Consider the following 19,280-nt stretch of genomic DNA (forward strand, 5'->3'; position numbering starts at 1 on the left):
CCACGCCAAAATCTCTGCTATTCAGAGACTGGGTGAGCAATACCCACTAAAACCACCTCGAGTAGTTCCGACAAAGCCGCGTTACAGAGGCTCCGGGGTCGCTGTCGCATTCTACCGGGACCTCAACGGCATGTTTCACTCAGAAACCTCTGGTGCAGTATACACTACATAGGGGGTAAGAGATGGGCATATCTTCTCCTATTTACTCCCCGTCTTCTACCCCTAGGATTCGTCCTAAAGCGCTCCCTCTCTCGTTCTGCTGTCTCCTTCTGTAGCATGACATGCTCACAGAAGGATACCACTGCATTCCATACCTCGTCACTGCCGACCATTTTTTGTACAACACAAGGTAAAGCAAGGTTATTACCCACCACAGAACTAAGATTATGACGTAACTGAGACCACTGCGGACAATCCTCCAACGTATGCTGTGCAGTATCATCATTTGCGCCACACTCCAAGCAGCTCGGTGTTGGTTCCCGCCGCACGATGTCATGCAAGTATCGCCCAAAACATCCATGTCCTGTCAACACCTGCACAAGACGAAAAGTAAGGGCACCACTTTTTCTATTTGCCCAGTCACTAAGTACAGGACGAATAGCCTCCACCGTTCTATGCCCCGCTGCTGGGTTAGCTAAGTCTTGGTACCATTTTTGCATAGTAGCTGATCGCGCCAAACGTCTTAAATTCTCGACTTCCTCAACACCTTCAGCCCTCGACTCCATCCGGTGATTGTATACTAAAGTGAGAGCCTCAGCCTCTAACTCCCAAGGTGGAGTGCCAGCCAATATACAACAAGCGGTAAAAGACACCGTTCGGTAACAACGGACTATTCTTCTTGCCACAACCCTTTGCGGCCTCCGTAGAAGGAGCCTCCGTAGAAGGACTATTATTTTACCTACCATTTGCCTGTGACTCCATCTACTTGGAATTCCGAAAAAAAAAGAGTTCTATATTCTCTTTTATACCGTTGCCTGTTGGGGTAGACTGTAGTGTACTCAAATGCACTGGCTTATAGTATGTGCGCTGTGGCATGGTGCGGGTGACAGTTTCAGTAAGGTTTCGTTTCGCTCTTGAAAATTGCCGCGATTAACAAATGATGACTTAGTAGTTCAGCTGTACCACATTCGTAATATAATCATTAATAACTGTAGTAACTTAATTTAAACCCAGCCAGAATGTTCTAGTCCACAAATAAACCTACCGCTACTCGTGGTTCTGAGTTTCTTGGTTGTCTTCAACTATATATATAATTCAACTAAATTTTGTAAAAATGCTATAAGAAAACTTTTTAAACTGTTATAACAATAAAAAAGTTCAGACCGAAACGTTTAAAAGGAAACTAGTCAGAGTTGACGATACAAATGTTGTTTGATGTAAAATGAGGTATGACGATGACAGATTGCGGCCATCTGTCATGACGGCGGATAGCAAATGGAATACATTCGATAATTATTTGATAATAAAACATATTGTTATACCTAAGGTCCTGATTATCTCGTTAATATTATCCTACACATACTTAGGTACATCTCAAGTTTTCATAAAATATATCGTGGTATTACTGGTGAGTAATACAACAATAAACAGTGGAATTGTTCCCCTTTCATTTATATCAGAAAGCAAATCTGTACATTTATCCTAAATTAAGGAATGTTAAACCATGTTAATACAATACACAATAAAACAATACCTACTCTTGATTCTGGATATAGGTATATTTTCGTGAGATATATTTTCAATCGAAGTCATGAATTCTACAAAGTTTAGATGTAGAAGAGAATAGAGGCACTTACATTATATAAAGTGTTTCAGTAAGCTGTACAGTACGTTTGTTAACACATAATAGATGAGGGGAAAAGCTACAAAATAATTTCATAAAGTAAGTGCTTTCAAAGCTCGCATGAATAAATCATAGTGGCTATGATAAAGTGTAGCCGGTCGCCGAGCCCATTCATCACCCGTGACAGGCTCACTTGACCCCCGCAGCTATGAGCCGCGAAAATTATTGTTTTAATATCTATGGCATATTAAAATTTTCAGTGTTTGCATAAACTTTAAAAACGACAAACAGGTGACAACCTCGTGCAACATAGCATTTTTACCATATTTATCAAACTTTAAAGTAAACCTTTACAAGTTTTAATTGCAATTTCATCTAATCCTTGTCAGTAGTCGCGTCGTAACGAACATAATTACACAAAACTATTTCGTCAACAACGTCGTTAGAGTTGGTAATGTCAAAATAATACAAAAAATCCTTGAACCACGTTGACATGTAGACAGACGACGAAGCAAAAAGTTTGAGTGACATTTCACGCAAAAAAACTCTCACATTGGTGTATGATAATGTGTCGAATAAATGCGTTTCGAGTACAATGTTTTTTGAAATTATTTTAACAATTGTTTTCATTGATAACAAGTGAATAGTATGCGGATTTTTTTAACTTAAATTATGTATTATTGTTCTTCGAATTGTAAGACACAAACATCTAAATTCAATATGTAATTCAATCAGAGTAATGACCAAGAAAAGTTAGTCATCTAAATTCAATATGTAATTCAATCAGAGTAATGACCAAGAAAAGTTAAAGGAAAAGTTTAATAGGAACACAATTATCTATCATCTATGATTTGTTTCATACAGCGTAGTACCAACTCAGCAATGTAAATCAAACGAAGCGATAAAACCACGCCAACAAAGTGTTTAGACAGATTGTCACATTTGGCAAACTTGTTAAATAAATATTTAAACGTGACAGCAATGATTGATGCTTTAAATGCTATTTGCCAAAGTACTAGCCTTGTTGATATTGCATTTTAAATTTACTAAGTACACACGCAGGAAATAAGCTAATAATATTGTGTAATCTTTAAAACCAAATAGCAATCGAGAAACTTCCATGTTAGGTGTGTGTGAAATAATGTAATGCTTTCTTTTTGATATAATTATTTATGATATGAAAATGTATCTAATTGTATTGACCTACTTGGAAAGCACAGAAATTTAAGTAATTAAAATATATTAATCTTTGACCCATTATTTAATATTCAATATTCTAGCACAGGAACTCCAGATTGAAATATAAAGATAAAATATGGGAACGTACCTAAATACTTTATCTTCTAAATAGTTTATAATGTGTATTGTAAAAAAATAAAATTGGTTTTAGTATTTCATTTTTTATTCAGAATGATGAGCAAAGGTAGACACAGGTTGAGCAAACAAAAGCTCAGTAATTAGTCAACAAGGGCGGTACGATTGACTTTGATAAAACGCTCAACCTACTTGTTTAGCGCGATTTATTACCTGCGGCCGCGACGCTCGCACGTCTGACAAACCGCATTTAATATTTTTGGAGGTGGTATATTGAAGACATATTTTTTAACTGCTTTCAGCTCAAAAATACAAAGCCTGATAAATAAACATTTTATAAGTACTTTTTAGTAACTTACAAACTATAAAAGCTAAAATGATTAAAACTAAATATGGACAGATATTAAGTAAAAATGTCAGCCTTCTTCTAAGTATGAATTTAGAATAAAGTAAGTACATGAAAATACCAGGCTACCCTAACACAATATAATATACAGAAACTGAAACTTGCGATGGGTTGAACAAGTTTTTAATAGAGTTTTTCAACTTCCAGGTGATAATTAGAATCTTTAACACTTAGCTGAATCCAGTGTAACCAAGTAATACTGACCGAAGATGAAGTCTGTAGAGAGTTGAAAACTTTAAATATTAAAAAAAAATCTACAAAAATGCTATAGACAACTCTCAAAACCTTTGACAAATATATTAAGTCGCTTAATATATTCTGTAGTCTCCCATCCAAATGGAAAAACTGGATCTAAACATAAAATAGAACATTATCGGCCGATTTCGATTCTCAATTCGTTTGACAAATTATTCGAACAATTAGTTGATAAAACGTTTCGTTCTCTTATTTTAAAACAATACTACATCAGTAACATAGTTTTACCAAAAACCATTCAACTGTCAATCGTATACCTTCAGATTATAACACAAATTACCAGTATCTACATTAAATGTGTAATAGATGTATTTAATATAACTAAAAATGCTTAAAAATTAATATAAAAGACTCTGGTATCCTTTGTTAGATATAATAGCTTTGTCATACTCTTTTATATTAAGTAAGTATATAATAATGGTCAAAGCATCACAATGATTACATATTTTATCTTTATCTTTTTTCTGTTTATATTTTATCTTTTATGTATTACAAAAGTTATTCGTTTAAATTGTAAAAATATCAAGGAGGTATTGCTTAGATGTTATTGATAACAGGTCACAGGTGTTTAAATGATCTTTTGTTAAATGCGTTTTGGCCTTGACTCGTATTTGCATATAAATTGGTTATTAGTTTATTTTATTGAGTATTGTTACGACATTTGACTTAAGCTAATTTCGAATGTATGTTCGTATGTTAATATTATGTTATTTGATAAGTTATTTATTTCTTACAAACAAATATACAGTATTTACAATATTCATAACCTTTTTTCTTATTGTTATTTATGAAAATAAGACGTGACAGAAGACACTCGTCAATGTTAAAGAAGGCTAATGGCGTTTTCAGAGTTTACATGCGATGGTACATAATAAATTAATTTAAAATTATTATATTAGAATATTGTAAATACTGTATATTTGTTTGTTAGAAATAAATAACTTATCCACATAATTTTAATATAGTATATAGTCGTAAAAATAGATTGAAATTGTTGTCTTGAATATGAACGCGTAAGAAATAAATTTGATTTTCTATTTCTATTAAAAATCAGATACGTATTTTTAATTCACTACATAGGTTTAATAAACTGTTCATTTTACTAACAGCTAAAACCTCCTTTTTATTTATTCTCTTTAAGTTACCACATCCAAACCATACCACCATCGAGCCCGGACGCGATGATCTATCAAGTTGTCTGCACAAGATTAATGTGAGTAGATGATTGACGATTTGCGTTACAGCGTTGCTCTAATGGTCAATATGAAGCATTATATGAACAAACAACGCCTACCTTCATAACACACAAAACACAATTAAAGGCGAATAGTTCTTCTGGAGATTGATTATGAAATGAAAACATAAAAACAAAAAAATATTGGACTCACGTCAATATAGGAATCATTTATTACGCTTAAACATAAATCTTTAATCGCTATACAGCAAAATGCAGAAGTGATTGATTGATTCATTGCTCAATTGATTTAGAACATTCACATAAATCTATCTCCATTCTATTAAATTTAAAATGACTACGTGCGTTTCTTGATTATTATAGTGAGTAAATCTTTCATACAAATGAAGTTATAAGCCTTCTCATTCAAAGTTCACAAGACAGAGAATTAAAATAATAAATGTGTACATTGAACAGCCCTATCTCAGCTGCCACGCAGCGTCAGAGCACGCTGACGTCGACATTAATCAGACTTAGTGCAGTTAGCGCAACAAATGCAGCGTAAATAAATGAATACACGACACCCGGCTTGTACCGATAATGTCGTCGGGCACCTTATCAATACTAATTGAATTCATATGTCACTGTTAATGATACTTGTAAAGGCTATTTGAAGATTTCAGTCCCTTAGATACGTTGACAAAACGTTTGTGATGTGTTGGATTCCTTAATTGTATAGCTTACAGTGAATGTTTGAAATTCATTCTCGTACATAATTTGAATATATATTATTAGCTTACATAAATGACTACTATGTATAGTATGTAGAGCGGGCTCGTCAGAACTTTGGTATTTTCAGTATTTTTGTACGGGTCAGAGTCCTGTTCAATGCGTGCGGGCTGAAAAAAGATAGGCATTCGAGATCAGTAATTGGAAGAGAATTTTGCGAATACCATAGACTGAAAAAATAACCAATAAGTCCATTATCAACCAACTAAAGATCACCACAAGACTATCAACTATTATGAACGGGTTAACCTACTTTGGCCATAATGCCAGGAGAGAACCTAATTGTCTCGAAAAACTGGTAATGGTAGGGAGGAGATGGCCGGTCGCCTCCATAATCTTAATTTGGTCACTCGTTGGTCTAACCAAATTAAAACAATTATGGGTCTAAACAAGAAACAAGCTGTGGATAAACTGGCGTGGATGCAGCAAGTCGACGTATCGGATTTTTTAAGACAGGCACAACCTTCAGTAATCGCAGAAGAAGATGTACAGTATAGTAGTGTTTCTAACATTAGAATAGCATAAGATTACACATACTAGAACAAAAGCGTCCATCGCCAGCCCTACGCCGCCATTCACAACTCGATAATAGAAACCGACGAAAGGTTGTCGCTCCGTCCGCGACCTGTCAACGTCTGACGGCCTGACACTGACAGCCTGTCACTTGTCACCACACTGTAATTAGCTAATTGTACCACTAGCAAAACACCCCGAAGTTAAACTATATTACGTATCCATAAAGCTTATTATCGCTGGTATAAAACCTTAGTAATTGTATCCTTATACAGCGCGTTTCTTCAACATTTCTGAGTAAGTGTTGTGCTAATTGTTGTAATTTAAGTTCTTCTCATATTTCCATTGCGTTTGTTATGGTGGTATTTCTGGCTTGATAAGCGAAAGGTATGCTTGCTATGGAAATAATAACCTTTTACCTTCCTATTAAAATCTTTTATATTTCGCAACATTGCATTGTGGCGAGCTCACTTAAATAGGGGCGTTAATTGTACTAAGCAACACTACTATAGACAGGTCATTAATCAATCTTTTTACAATTTCAACCAGGAGTATAAGTCTAATGGTGTCACAATTATTTTGATGTAATAGGTGGCTAGGAGACACGTGTCGACGAATCATTCATTTGTCAGCGGCTGAGTTATTCGCTAGCGATTTGGCGCAGACACAAAATGCTCGTTTCATTAGACTACGCTGACATTTCTAATTGATACATATATTATTGACGCAACAGTATTTCCTATTTTACAAAACAGCTTATAGTACAATTATCGTTTTAAAACCCTTGACGATAGTTACAAATTCTTCGTTATTAATAATGCGTGGACACGAATTGATGTATGTATGTAAGTTTGACGGGTGAGAGCTGAGAAGTGTCAGGCATAGCTTCCGCTGCTACTTCCGCAGTCGGCTAGTGAAGTTAACTAGTGATGTACGAATATCATATTTTATAAAATCGTTAACATTTCTTGTGTATTTAATAATGTAACAAATATTTATACGGCACAAGAAATAATTTATTATATAAACATTGTTTGAACATTGTAATGAAACGGTACATGATCTATGTAGATGCCAGATAGGAATTTTTATTTGACGCTGAATCAGAATTGAGCAACTATTTTATTTATGTTTTTGAGACAGTATTATACAAAAACACTGTTATAACTTTTGGGTCTCGGCCTGGAAAGAGAAGTCGGTAATCAAAACATTTCTTTAAAATATTATAATGTATATCTCTAACCTGTTTATGAATGAACAGGGGGCCTACCATGAACTCTTATTGCGAGCCTATTGACAACCTACAACTGAGATGCATCGCTAATTCGTACCATGACATCGAAAAAACGAGACAGTTTAGGTTCCCACGTGACCTTAGCGATTATCAGATTTCGTTCGTTCAATTTGTATGAAAATCCGTACCATGACCGCTCGGCTGAACCGAAATTTGACAGTTGCGCCTTCCAACTATGACAGGATAAGCGATTCTAAAAAAGTTACTTTTTGTTCAACTTTTTTGAATCGAAATGTCCAAATAATAGTTTAGAACCTATAAAATTCAATATTTGTATTAAAACTTGTTAATAAAGTTAAAATAATAAGATTTATCTACTATGGCTAACATATGAAAAAAAATATAATTTTTATATTTTGGGGTATTTTGAGTTTAGAGAGTGTGATAATAAATAAATTTTTAAAATATCGACGGAGATGAGAAACAAGACGGCAATGCCCTTCTACCGACTTCGAAGATATTGATTTTATAATTTATTATAGATTAACTACTTTGACTCATTGAAGATTTCAGTGTACCTACAAATAATTGCACATGGTTCAATAATATTTTAATTAATTATTTAGGCATGTCTAACAAAAACATAATTCCCCAATATATCATATTTACAATAAATAATAATGCCATATCACTAGTAGATTTTTATTATAGTTAAATTTTTCCTCATTATGTTCATGAATTGTATTATTCTCCTCTGCTTTTTCTGTAAAAAAACAGAGGTGTTTCTCAAATTTATAATGTGTAAATAATAAGCCATTTGAAAGTATTACAATAACAGTATTTATTTAGTTAGGATGACTCCATCAAGATAGAAAAATCTTGTCTTGTCTTGTCTAGAATCAGGCAATGTTCAATTGGATATAAACATATATTCATTTATATATTTTCTTCTCTCAATTTAGCGAGTTTGTCAGGTTTAAGCTGTAAAGACAATAGAATTATTTATATTATATGAATTAGTTAACGTATAAATTGAATTTGTAAAATATTAAGGAATCAATTTTTATCATTATTTACTTGATGATTTTCGAGTAATAGGTTGATTGTAATATCTTATGCAAAGAGTTTAATATCAGCAATTCACTTCGATATAGATATTTATTTTTAATAAACCAATTTTTGAACAATACTTACCCCATCATATTATTTTATAAGTTAAACAATTTGTAAAACTATATTTATGAAACCGAAATTTTGTAAACACCAAATATATTGAAAGCTCCTATCAAAATTTGAAGGAAACGTTTAAAAATAATAAGTGTCAACTGCACAGCACCAGAAAACTTTAAATTTAAAATATATCAAAAGAATAGTTTTATATTAAATAAATATATATTAAGACATAATAGCTTATTATAATTGATGAATTATTTAAAATAATTTTATATTTTATTTATTTTTATAGAAACATCTGTCGAAGTAAGTTTGACAGTTAAATTTCTAAACTTACATAGAAACCACAAACAAAATTATCGTTCTTTCATTCGGTCTTGCGATGCTAGTACGATTCAGCTTATAGGCGGTCATGGTACGAAAAAATGCTATTGACTTTAGGTACCTAAACTCAACTGCATCTCAACTGGATTGTTTTAAGAAAGTTCATGGTAGGCCCCCAGGTAGCATGTGCATGAGCTTTCGATATTTATTCCTTTCTTTTAATATTCATCGACATCGATACCCAAGAGCTATCCCTGCTCATCCAATGTGTCAATTAGGAGCCGTCGGTACCGCGTGTTCATCGCCGGCTGTCAGCAGTTGTCACATTGGCAATCCTCATGTTTTATTCTCGTTAACTTTAAATCGGTCTGCAATTGCTAGTACTGCGCAAAAATTATTAAAATACCATTTACAATAAATTCAAAAACAACGATTATATTTCTTTCTTTGTCGCTATCTCTACAAGAGCTCTAAAAATACGTAATGATTTTTCCGTTCAAGTAATGAAGTCGTTAATCAGTGGTAATTAAGGCGAAACTCGCTATAACCAAATATTAAAGTGTCAATCAAAGTAATTTCCCGTTTCGTTCCCGCTGACGGATAGCGTCGGCGTCGTGACGTCACGGTATGATGAATGGGGAGTCGTTAATCACTGCGGTGTCGGCTCATCATTCACCGTCATTCAGCGAGTGTTAGCACCCTAGAGTAGGACATTTGGCTGCGAAATTAGAACCTTCTAACTGTTTTAGAGCGTGTGCAAAGTGATAAAGTGCAAACGAATTGAGAGTTTTGAACTTTCCTCCACCACCAGCAAAATCTAGCTTACATACATGCCATGATGATATATTATTATCTTCATTTTATTATATATTAAAAAATAATTTGGACAGCTAAAATTAGTTATGTAAATTAAACTTTCCCATTAAGCCTTCACAAATTCATACTAAATACAAAAAGTGTATTAAGTATGATATATTATTCTAATACTAAACTGCCAATGTTTTTACTCTGTGTAATGGGGGGAGAACGGAAAGTGAATTGTGTTGGGTCGAGACTCGAGACGGCTCATTTTAATTCGCGTGTTAATATAACAAATTGCTCCCAGGTGGCACCCTCTAACGAACATAAGTAATTGAAAATCTTTCAGACACCCTTCGAAATTAAGATTAAAAAGTTGTTAAGCATAATTAAGTTATTGTCTAGATTATACGCCCCCTTTAATATTAAAAGGTAATACTAAGATAAATTGCTTAGCTTAAAGTGAATTTTTAATATAGTAAAATAACGTAGTTATAATATTTAAAATCACTGTACATAAAGTTTGTTTTGTAGTAACCATACATAAAAAGAATGAACCAACTTTAAATACTAAGAAATGTTTAATGCCCGGTTTTTTTATATAAATACATTTATTAAAAAAAATGGCTTTTAAATGTATGTCAGAACAATGGCATTAACTACTGTCAGCTGCCGTTGTCATTATATGACATAGAGCTCATAATATATTGACAACGTCAAAGTCAATTATGTTCAAAACCTTCAATACCTGTGGTTTATTCGATTTGCCAATATTAATAGATCTACATACAGTTTTTCATAGTCCATAATATTAGTCATTAATATTGTATGTATGTATTTTCTACTATCGTATAGTATGATTTATGATCATATTATTCAAGTTTTTTTTTTTAAACAAACCCGTTATGTCATCAATTATAATATGTAGTCAATTCGATAAACTAATAAATAGAAATATGATCAAAAATGAATTTTGATCGATTATTCATTTTTAATAACGGACACGTTCAAGTGAGCAGCCTCGAGTGGCAGTAAAATCAAATATTGGCGCGGTCTCAGCTATCGACGATTAGCTACACTGATAACTCAATAAGTTATATTTACCGAATATGGTGCAATAGTTTACGGTGTGGGCAAGTTTGTTAATAATTATAAATATAATGTTCTCTAGGCCGAAAATTGCCTATGATGGAAATATAAAGGTACATATAAGCGTACACTTATTCTATAGATAAGTGATCGCAGCTTAACTTTTTATCATCTGAAGCTGATCTTTTTTACAATCAAGTAATTTAGCCAAATATTTGAGGAAGTTAATTACTTGCGAGTTTGTCTGCGTTGAACAAAATCTTGATTATGATAATCTAGATGATATTATTAAATTCGAATCACTATTACTTACTTCTCTATGATTACATTTAACTAAACATATTTTACTTATATTTAGTGTTATTATCTAAGCTGGCACAGCCTTCCATATAAAAAAAAATGTATATTAATAGAAATAAATTTTAAAACAACTAATAATTGTGGCTATCGAAAATTCACATTTGCAAGTAAAGGCATATTAGACATATAAATATGTATGACGGGATGCATTTTAGAAATACACAACATAAATAAACATAACTTATTAATCTGCCATGCTTTATAATCTTATGTTGTGTTAGCATACACCAGCCGGACTCTTAATGTATAAAATATTTGAAAATTATCTACAAGAGACTATTTATTGATTTCTACGTAACGGTGCTGACGATTTCAACTATATGTTGAACAGAAGTTCAGCCAAATAATACTTATTAAATATAAAAAACTTACATTAAAAATAATTTGTATAGTAGTTTTAAAAATACCACAAGCCGTCATTTCCTCATCCGTAATTTTCCAGTAGCAACAAACCAATCCTATATATTCAAATCCCCTGTCAATAAATTATAACTAAGTGAAATACAAATGATAATGTCAATCGAATAAATGGCGCCCTTTATGCACTGACCTAACATTCAACATTTGATAACTTCGCTGAAAATAGTAGCTTACTGCATACACGTACGTCGCTTTATAGAATATCAAACTGTGTAGAAATACTGCTGCAGGAATAAAGACTGTATTATTATACAGATTAGGTGTATTTTCCTTCCGATAAACCATTACGTTACGAGTTTTTTAACGTAATGTGAAAAGCAACAATATCCATCATCGGTGAGTGATTGATGATGTGTGCTCAAACATTTGAATTATATTTGTGTAAAGGGCTCGATTCCCTTCAGTCGATTTAAAGGAATTGGCCTAATTTGAATGGTGATAATGAAAAGTATTTTATGTTTCATCTAAGTAAGACCCTTCTTGATTTCGTGAACTTTGATTGCGGCTCATTTTATAAACCAAAATCTACTGCAACAGTATTTGTGGGTGTGTAATGTCGACTCAATTTTCGCATTTAGACTCTCATTTGGTCCGTTGTGCGTAAAGTCCTGGCTAACTAAGCTAGCCTAGCTACATCCAGAATCTCAGAAGTCTCCTAGTCACTTCACAGGCTTTACGGAGATATCTCACTGCTCCGAGTATTTCTGTTCGTTGGGAAGCCACAGCCACCCATTCCAGCACTGCGTGATTCTTCTTTCTCTGCGGTGAAACAGCACAGAAATAGAAGACAGATATTAAGGAGACAGTGCCGTAATTGTCCCTATCATTATTTTGAGATTAGTTCTGTTGAGGCTTAGAAGTCGCTTTGTCACTAGCGGGTTAACTGCTGGCAAAGGCATTTTGGACAATTAGTTTGTACAAGTGACTGTTAAATCACTGGCCTTGTAAACTTATTTTCATCAACAACGGCTACTTTATAATATTGAATTTAGAGACGAGTTTTGGAACTACGAACGAAATATTTTAGTACAGTATACTTCTGTCCTCGGCCATAAAATATGATATAACATTTCGTAAAACTCGCAAATATGGCACTTGTACAAGTAAGTACGTAGTGTAACGACTTTCAAGACCATTTTCTCCGTAAGTGAACCAATAAAATGCCTCATAAATATCCTTATACGATGAATTCTGTTTGTGGCCTTCTTATTAACTATAAGTGTTCATAGTCAGAATATAAAAATATTTTTTTCCTTTGTATAATGTAGATATATGTTACTGTATACAACAAAATACTTTATCTTAATTGTAATTGAGCAAGTAGGTAATTCTTGTTTTGTGCCACACAACAATTTGATTTAAAAGTTGCTGGATTCTTCACGACGTTTTTTCTTTGTTGAACAAGTATTATATGCGCATATAGAAAAGGACATTCATTGATCTACGGTCAGGGCTCAAACGGCCTATAGGCCAATTTTAACTCTGCATCTTCTACCGTATCTACAACGGAGAGAGTTATACCTGCAGCTGTGTTTCATCATCGGACGTCAATGAAGAATACGATATTCCACGCGTATCACCTCGACATCCGTCGTTTCTTAAGGCAGTTTTTGCCGCGCACCAGAGGAACCAGCTACCCACTGAAGTATGTATTTCCGAACCGATTCGACTTAGGCTCCTTCAAGAAAAGAGCTTACCAATTCTTAAAAGGCTGGCAACGCACACAAGCCTTCTAGCATTGCGAGTGTCCATGGGCGGCGGTATCACTTCAGATCAGGCGAACCTGTCCGTTTGCCCCCTATTCTATAAATAAAAAAAATTAAAAAATGGATACTAAAGTAATAAGAAAGCATGTCCTATTCTGCAGAAAGTTGCAATGCACCTCATATAATCCACATCTGATTCATCAATTAGGGCCAAATGAAACAGTGAGGCATAACCATAAAGAACCCTAAGCAACCCTAACGAATATAGCGCAGTATATATCAATTTGCCAGCTAACTCACGTCTCGCCCATAAAGCCGTAATGTCCTAATAAAATGCGGAATAGCTGTAATTGAGTATACGCTGCATAAAAATGTACATGCTTCATGGGAATTTCTTTTTTTATAGTCTAAGACTGTTAAGTTTCACTTACAACATACATAATAGTTTATTATACAACAGTAATGTAAGCTGTAAGTAAGGAAAATGAAAAATGGAGCGAAATATGACGGAACTGGATCAACGGAAAGCGAAGAAGAGGCTGACAACGCAAAAGAGGAGGATGAACTCAAATTAACAGCAGGCTACAACTGGAGAAGAGTCGCAAAGGATAGAGAACAGTGGAAATGGTTAGAGGAGGCCTTTGCCAAGAGGCACTTTCCCGAAATCCTAAATTTATTGAAGTGGAAATACATATATTAAATACCACAGATCACAGATTTTCGAAATATCAAGGCTATATTAATGGCTCACTTGACAGCTTAGTTTATCTTTTGGATAAACTTGACATCAAGGTACCGACGTGATCAGTGCGTCTATTTAAGTAATACCTACAAGTAACAACAATGTATTCCAGAATGGTCCGCTCGCTAGAATGTGCAAGTATTATAATTCTATGTGTTCTCATGTTGATATTTTCCATAATAGTATTTATGAATTTAAAAAGATTATTCGCGGTGAAGAATTGCAACCTGAATAACTAATTTTTTTTTGTCTATTGTGTGTTTAATATATATGTATATATATGTATGTATGTATGTATGCACTGAAGATTCCACTAAAATGCTGTGTACAGATCTAATTGGACTTCAGGTTTACAAATGTTGTTCAGTGTGTAATAACTGTATGTATTTAATCAATCTGATTTCTGTTTCTGTACCGAAAATGTTAAAATAAAAATATTATTATTATTAGGTATTTATGTAAGCAGTGTTTTTATAATTTCGTTTAGCCTTCTAAAAATATTAAAACACTCGACACAAAATGTATTTCAGCTGCTCAATTGCACAAGCATATCAAAAATATTGACACATTCCATCATCGGATAACATCAATTTATCCCCAACAATACTTATTTAAACTCATAAATCTCGGACTACCGCGTTGCCCTCGCCTCGTCGACAATAGAAATATACATCACCGCAGAAAAAACACGACACTGCTTATTTATTTATAGGCTCAATTCACTCGAACCCTCTTCAGGCCGCGCTATCAGCTCATTTCGTGTGTCACACTGAGCGATCACAATGGGAGTGTCAAAAAAACCGGTTTCTGTGTTAGCTATCTTTGACAGTCGACAGCTGTGAGCCACAACAATGCGAGCGATTCATCACCCCGCAGACTAATCTCATCCCCTTAATAGAAACAGTCGAACTAGACCAATTTAGTTGAACTTTTTATGCTGTGTGAATACAACGGACAGCCGTGGTAAATTAACAACGATTGTGATTTAAAGGGGAAAGCCGTGAAGAGTCTAATGACAAACAGAGATTTCACGCTAACAAAGAGTTTGAAGCGAATTTGATATGGGTATCCCGATAGAATAGGTGATAAATTTGGCGTACGATTTGCGTAGACAACAATGAATTATCAATTTGTGTCACAAATTTTGAATTATGTTTAGGTACGGCATAAAGAAGAATTGCTTTGCGTTTATTGTCGTTTTTATGTTAATATATTAATTATTTTTTTTTATTTCACAGCTCGGGTTGGTGAACAATTTTGGATTCTTGTAAATATGCAACAAGATTAGGATTATATAAAAATTAAAGTTAACTTTAGAGCTACGACGTGGTGGTATGAACTACGATGGTGGTCAGAGCCTGTCAAGCTCTGAATAGAAGCCATCAAATTGATTACCAATAGCGAAATCTAAAGGTACAATTGTATATTCATCTTAAACAGCAAGAGATAGCAACGGGAGGTCCATTTCCTTAACGCATCACCAAAAATGACTGCTCATATTTTTAAAAGCCCATTGTGTCGCCACGAACATGAAACGATCAAGTGACCACCCGCGCTTCAACCAACAATCAGCCAATCCATTACTTGTGCTACGAAATCGTTTGAACAACCCTATTTAATTACACACGATGCGATTGCTACCTTATGTGCTAAAGAACAAAGTTTATATTCCTGGGAAATAGGAAATTATGTTTTGCGTATAAAGTTACAACTAATTTTCAAAGGAAATAAGACTTTATCGCACAGTAATAGGTTACAAAATAGTTCGATTTGTAGTTCAGGCTTAATACCTTTTGTATTCTTTGGTTTGTATACAGAGTGATGTTTACACAATTCTCTTTGAAAGCAGAGGAAGCGTTGCTTGTCTGTTTGTCTGTTCCGATTGAAGGCGACAATTGTACGCTTTGACGACAAAGTACACACAAGAAAACGGCATTGTACGAGTTTGATTCAAAAGCCAAAAGGTATTCTAGATACTAAGTGCAAGGTTTGTTATAATGTATTTTATATAAGTACTAGCTAACGTTGTTTTGCCATGTATATTGTTTCTAGGAAACATTTTTTTAGTTCAATAAAACAAATCACAAAAATAAAAAATAGGGGTTGATCGTAGAGAGGTGAAAAATAGGGGTTGTATTTTTTAATGACACATAATTTAAAATAATGTTATCCAAAAATAAGAATTATTTTTTTGGGATATTATCACTTAGGGGTTTGAAAGATAGATAATAGCCGATTCTCAGACTTATTGGATATGCATAAAAAAATTCATAAGAATGGGTCGAGCCGTTTCGGAGGAGTATGGGAACGAACACTGTGACACAAGAATTTTATATATATAGAGATATTAAGTTTTTAACCACGCCAGTAATTCATTTGCACAATATTATATGTATTTAATAAGACAACTTTGGTGTTAACGCTAAGCATATATTTATATTATATTAGATAAAGCCTTACAAAAATCCACAACTATTTAAGCCAACAATCAATGAAAGAGACGGAGAAATTCTTCTATATCTCCATTTCTTCCTGTAGTCAACAAAATAACTACTAAATATTTAAATACCTGAGTACTTAATATTTTTGTATATAATTTGATTCACCTACATCATTACTCATCCCGCATAATATAGCTAGAAAGCAGAATGCCATGATTTATCACCGATATTCCGTGATCACGTAACATAATATCAGAGTAATGACTCAACAAATCTCTACCTTTTGAATGGAGATCGACGCAAACAATAACTTGAAACCGATTTCAGAAAATTTATAGACACACGCGCTTAGCCTATACTTTGCGTGAAAGTTACCAACATTAGCGGGGATTAAATGGTAGAAGAATCACCTTTATTCCAAAGAGATAAAGACTAGGATCATTGTAAAGGTTCGTGTCACGCAAAAACATGATAAACGACTCCACGGATCGTCTATTATACTCTAATGTTCCAATATATTATCTGTCTTAAAAGGCCGAGAGCGGCGTGATAAATTGGCTCGCTATTGGCAGTCTTTGTGCACAAAAAGAGCCAGGTGACGCGTTTTTGTGGCAGAACTGTGTTAATTTATAATTTGAACGAATACGCGCGTGATTAATATTGATTCTGCGGGATTTTTTTACATATTTGTAGATCAATAATTATTGTTTGGGGTTTTTTAAAATGCAATGTAGAGAACATATTTGTTAGCGTTTATTACATATTTGTTATAGTGGTGAAATGTGTAAATTGTAAATTATAATCATATTCCATGTACAATTAATTCCCAAGTATCTCCCCAGTAGAGGAAAAATAATAAAACATTAATAATAATGATATTTTATAACATTTTTAGTAGGTAGGTTTAATTTTTACATTTTAAACATATAATTTATTTACTATTAGTTATTATTTATTAGTATTGGCTAATGATTTGTTAATATCATTAATATGAGATATGAGGTTTACTTTATAAAATTGGATTAAATTGTCTTGACCTCTATACATAGTTCGCTGTTCGAGACAAATGACATATTTGATTGCCTTTGTAACCACGCATGTCCCGTCGAAATTGTATCCACAGACAAATATTTAATACGTTTCAATTTGAAAAAGAAAGCCCGATCCCCATTCCCCATAAAAAATGTCCTAGCACCATATCTACAAAACGTAGGCAAATGATATACGGTCTATGTATTATTCAAAGAAATTGCAACATATTTCATCCGACGCACAGCCCCGAGCCAGATATATCGCCGTAAAAAGGGAACTTTTGCGCAGTCAGCGATTTCGACGAATTTATCTTCCCAAATCGAGTTTTGATTTATAATTACGAACTCTTTTTGTTTTTTTCGTCTTTAATTTTATTGTTATTCAACTTTATCGAATTATTACTTTAATCAGAACAAGGTGCTGCAACAACTTTTATAATTTACAATATTTTTATATTAAAGAAAATCCAGAAGGTAACATAAAGTCGATAACAGGTGACGGATACACTAAAAAAGCAGGACAAACCACAAAGAACACGTATTCGGTTCAAGCCATTAGCCAGCATTTGTTCCCAACGAGATATCATCTGCGCTAATGAGCTGTCGCCTTAGTACCACAGACTCTAATCGCTCTGCACCTTTTTATTTGTCATTAACTCGTGCTTCAGAGGTTTAGATTACACTTAATTGGGAATTGTTTAGTTCGATTTACTTAGTTATAAGTGAAAGGTAGAAATGTGAAGATGGGAAAGATAACTTACGTTTTCTCTTCACTCTTTGCAAATTTAAATGGTAAACGAAACGTCAAGTCTGTAGGCAACGTTGGTGCGATTATTTCAAAGAAAATGGGACTAATTATTAAAAACGGATCTAGAAGAGTCCCTGAAATGAAATAAATCATTTTTGAAGTTATACTTTTTTTAGCGCGATAGGGGAAAATGATGAGAGTAATCTTTTACGATGCGCGCGCACACCGTCACTAAAAACCGACACCCTGAAGTTAGCATAGTCAACAGTCCTGTAAAAATATTTTGTGATAATTGAATGAACTTTATTTAACTAGATAATGCATTATAATAAAATTTCAAGGTATTAAATACCTCTATTGTTAGTGTAGATTTTTCTACAAACGTAAAATAAGGCGAAAGATAAAAGTTTTAAAAAGATTTTACCTTGTTACGCCAAAGAAGTATAACTTCTAACGCGTGTACATGTTTTTTTCCATGATAGTATATAATATTAAGACATTTTAACAACATTTCAGAAAATAGGTATTATAATAACAAAATCTTCCTTGAAATTAGAATCAGAATACTGACTTGTTTTATTGCAACTTCAAAAGGGAAAGAGAGATCGGAACGTTCATTAAACATAAATGAAGTATGCAATAAGTAATATCAATCTCGAGTCGCAAGAGGGAGTTATAACAGAGCCGTCAGTCAGTCGGTGTGCCATTTGTAGGAAGTGGTCCGTAAACTAGGACATAAATTATTTTGTCTACCTCGCCAAGTGGAACTCCTCACAAATTTATTACAACTTGACGATCCAAGTGATAAGCGAAAGAGTGTTAGGAGTACACGTGGACATGTAAGTCACTTAACATCAGGTGATCCTCCTGCCCGTTTGGCCCACATTCTATAAAAAAAAGGAAAATTCTCCAGCCCCGTTCGTTCCTGGCGGCTCATTTCTATAGATACTAACCATTTACGCAAAATATATTTTAATCTA

The 19,280-nt window shown here is 33.6% G+C and overlaps 1 long non-coding RNA gene across 1 annotated transcript; it reads right to left on the reverse strand.

Annotated features, from left to right (window-relative positions):
- Positions 1-8,284: 8,284 nt before the first annotated feature.
- Positions 8,285-8,713, reverse strand: LOC125053183. Its single transcript, XR_007117540.1, has 2 exons — positions 8,663-8,713; positions 8,285-8,449 (listed from the first exon to the last, which is right to left on the reverse strand). It is a non-coding gene; the product is annotated as an uncharacterized LOC125053183 (long non-coding RNA).
- Positions 8,714-19,280: the final 10,567 nt, after the last annotated feature.

This window comes from Pieris napi, chromosome 10 (assembly GCF_905475465.1).
Source record: "Pieris napi chromosome 10, ilPieNapi1.2, whole genome shotgun sequence".
NCBI lineage: Eukaryota > Metazoa > Arthropoda > Insecta > Lepidoptera > Pieridae > Pieris > Pieris napi.